Raw genomic sequence first — 4,152 nt, 5'->3', positions numbered from 1 at the left:
TCTTTCCCTTCTACCTCACCCAGTCCACGTCTCAGCAAGGGGAAGCACCTTCGTGTTCTGCTTCTCGCTCTCTTCTGAGCCTTTGCATGGCTGTTCCCTCTGCTTGGAAGAGTGTTCCCAACCTTATCCCAGCTTGACGCTGCTAAGTGCAAGAAATCGATCCCTAACTGGTCAGGTCTTTTTCCCTGCACCCTAAGATCCCTGTGTTTGCACTCATTGCTCTGGTAGAATTTGCCAGTAACTTGTCTGTCTCCCCTGCTAGACTCAAAGCTCCAGGTAGACAAGGACTTCATCTTGCCCGGGTATTGCTGTGCTCCCCATGCCCAATCTATTGCCTGGCTCAGATAGTAAGAACTCAGTAACCTTTGTGAACAAATGGATGAGATAGTCGTCTGGCTAGGGGGAAGCTAAGGTGTTTGACATTAAGAGATCCTTTGCTGGGAGTGATGGGGATGGGAGTTTCCAAACATAACCCATAATTATTTTCCTGGTGAAACCATCCCTGCCTCCCTCCCCATTTGGTATTCCATGTCCCCACGTGGTTGGCTCTTCCAAGATCCTTAAGTAAAACCCTCCTGTTCCATCACCCCATCTCCATCTCCCAGGACCTTGAGGCCCCATCCTTTCCCAATTTGCATTAGTCTCACTAGTTTCCAGAGTTACCAGCCCACCACCTTGTATGGATCTGCTGGTTTGCTTTCCCAGTGGTTTGCTTATACATACCGTATTCTTTCAGGCTTACAGTGCAGCTGAGGCATTTATTTATTTATTTAATATATTTTTATTGATTTCAGAGAGGAAGGGAGAGAGAGAGATATTGAAACATCAATGATGAGAGAGAATCATTGATTGGCTGCCTCCTGCACGCCCCCATACTGGGGATCGAGCCTGCAACCCAGGCAGGTGCCCTTGACTGGAATTGAACCTGGGACCCTCCAGTCCACAAGCCAAAGCTCTATCCACTGAGCCAAACTGGCTAGGGCGAGCTGAGGGCATTTAAAGCGCAGTAGGTTGGGCCTCACCTCTGGAGCCCGACTGCCTGAGCTTGAATCCCAGCTTTACCACTCACCACCCTGTGAATCTGAGCAAGTTACTTCATATTTCTGTGCCTCTGTTTCGTCATCTTCAAGATAAACCTGCCCTGACTGGTTTGGCTCAGCAGATAGAGGGTCGGCCTGCGGACTGAAGGGTCCCAGGTTCCATTCTGGTCAAGGGCATGTACCTTGGTTGCGGGCACATCCCCAGTGGGGTGTATGCAGGAGGCAGCTGATCGATGTTTCTCTCTCATCGATGTTTCTAACTCTCTATCCCTCTCCCTTCCTCTCTGTAAAAAATCAATAAAATATATATTTTTTAAAAAGATAAACCTATTAGGAGTATCTCACCTTGGAGGTTATTGGAGAGTTAACTGTGCCTACATGTGTGGTAGCCAGCCTCCAAAATGGCTGCGAATGACCCTCCCCACCCCCCCTGGTATTCACACGTTGTGTAATGCCTGCCCACAGTGAATGGTGCTCATCTGTGTAATCAGTGGGCTGTTCTGAAAAGGAAGGTGTGTGACTTCTGAGGTCATAAAAGACAGTGTGGCTCTTGCCTTCCTCTCTTGAGTCACTCACGCTGGGGGAAGCCAGCCCCCACATCGTAAGGACACGCAGGCCCTCTGTGGAGAGGCTCTACATATCGAGGGCCTTCAGTGCCAAGTTCTAAGCTCCTTTTTCTGCCCCACTGTTCAGTTATCTATTGTTGAGTAATAATACCTAGCAGCCAAAATAAATAAATAAATCATTATGCTCCTGGATTTTGAGCATCTGGGATTCCTGCAGAACACTCTGGGGATGGTTTAGATCTCTGCTCCACTCTGTCTTGGGTCTCAGTTGGAAAAACTGAAAGTCTGGGGGTGACTTGACAGCTGGGGGCTGCATTATCACTGCTATGTCTGGCGGTAGATGCTGGATTTTGGCTGAACTCTCCCACGTGGACTCTTCATGGAGGCCCGGAATCCTCATACCATCGTGACTCTGCTCCAGAGTGAGAATCCCAAGAGGCAGAGGGCAGAAGGTGCCAATTTCTTAAGGCTTGAGACCAGAAAGTGACCCAGCATCACTTTGGCCAGTCAAGAAGCCCAGGTTCAAGGGTAGGATACGTGAGTCTTACCTCTGTATGGGAGGCAAGTGAGAGAACATGGGGCCATTATTTAAAACTGCTATAGCAGCCTCCCATGTACGGCGAGGGGCTCAGAAAGGCCACGCCACGCCTCACACTCCGGTGAGTTGGCCTTATGGGCTCAGAAAAGAAACACAGACTCTACCAGCCTCCCGTGCTACGTGCTCAGCAAGAGCTTCCACGGGGAGGGCATGCCACAAGGGTTCAGAGAAAGGGCTGGAGTTGTCAGGGTGCTTCCTAGAATCTACCAGGTGCCAGGCACTGGGGAAACAAAAACATAGATCTTTAAGCAGTGGCGTTATAGGGTAAGGCGTGGTGTAGAGCTAGGACGTGTAAAGAAACACTACCACCTGATGTAACAGGTGCCCCATGAGAGGCAATCCACCCTGCCTCAGGGGCTCAGAGAAGATTTCCCAGGAAAAGCGATGTCTGAGCCAAAGGAGAAGGGTATCCCAGGGATAGGAACAAGCCCAGGCAAAGGTAAGGCAACATGAGAACACAGGGTTTGGCCAACGATGAGTGATGCAGAGTGGCTGTGGGGTGGACAGCGCTGAGCGGTAAGACACCAGGGACACGTTGGGGTCAGGTTCCAAGAAGCATCACAAAGGCAAATCACTTACTGGTGAGAAGTAGGCAAGTGACATGAATGGCAGAGGATGCCCGTGATGTGCTGGCACTGCCATCGGGCCTGGGAGAGATCACAAGAGGCGGTGGGTGGGGTCAGGGGGAAGGTGAGTTTGGGCATGTGGAGTAGGAGATGCCTGTGAGGCATCCGAGTGGAGATTCCAGTTTGATATGTTTGGACAGGTCTGCCCTGAGGACCAAATGAGACAGGGAGCTGGTTGCTGATGGAGAGCCTTGAACGCCAGGGTCAAGGGCCAAGTCTATCTTCTTTTTTTTTCCTTTTTAAATGTTTTTATTGATTTTTAGAGAGAGAGGAAGGGAGAGGGATAGAGATAAAGAAACATCAGTGATGAGAGACAGTCATTGATGGGCTGCCTCCTGCACACCCCACACTGGAGACCGAGTCCGCAACCTGGGCATGTGCCCTGACCGGGAATTGAACCGCAACCTCCTGGTTCATAGATACCTCCTGGTTCATAGATCGATGCCCAACCACTGAGCCATGTCAGCCAGGCCCAACTCTATAGTCTGTAGGCAAGGAAGAGCTAGGAAGGTTTTAACTAAGATATTATAATGGCTAAGGATTAATGAGGGCTCCTTGCATATTGGGTACAGTTCCAAGTATTTTATATGAACTTATTTGGACCTCACAGTAATCCTATAAGGTGAATACTGCTGCATTTCATGGAATTTAAGAAATCACCAGTCATAATATATATACTGTTATATGTCTTCAATTTAAGATGGATTCTTCAGAGATGTTAAAATGTAAACAGGAAAAATAAGGCCATAGAATCAATGAAATACATGATCTGCATTTAAAATATAAAGAAACAGGAACCGAGAAGTTCGATAACTTGCCCAAGGTCCACTAAGAGACAAAGTCAGGATCTGAAGCTCAATTATTTTTTTAAAAATAATTCTTTATTGTCAAAAGTATTACATATGTCCCCCTTTCCTCCCATTGACCCCCTCCAGCCCACTCCCACCGCCCACCCCAGGCCCTCAGGGCCCGTTGTCTGTGGCCATGGGCCATGTGTATATGCCTACAAGGTCCTTGGTTGATTACTCCCCATCCACCCGCCCTCCCCTCCTTCCCTCGAGACGAAGCCCACGTTCTTAACCATCATTTGATATTGGACCGAAGGTTGTGAGCATGTGGAGTTTTAAGACCAGTGTGGCCTTTGTACTGAGGGTACAAAGTCAGATGGCATAACTTGGAGACAAATCCACAGTGAGAGGGGTCTAGCGGGCTGGGTGCCATGGGGCGGGGGGAGGGGACAGACGGGGTAGAGGTCCTTCATGAATGGGCAGAAGTGGTTGGCCCACTGCATGCTGGGTGTGAAAACAAGGACAGCTCCGAAA

This window comes from Myotis davidii, unplaced genomic scaffold (assembly GCF_000327345.1).
Source record: "Myotis davidii unplaced genomic scaffold, ASM32734v1 scaffold37, whole genome shotgun sequence".
In the NCBI taxonomy this organism is placed as follows: domain Eukaryota; kingdom Metazoa; phylum Chordata; class Mammalia; order Chiroptera; family Vespertilionidae; genus Myotis; species Myotis davidii.
The sequence above is the reverse complement of the archived record's forward strand: the minus strand, read 5'-3'. Positions refer to the sequence as shown.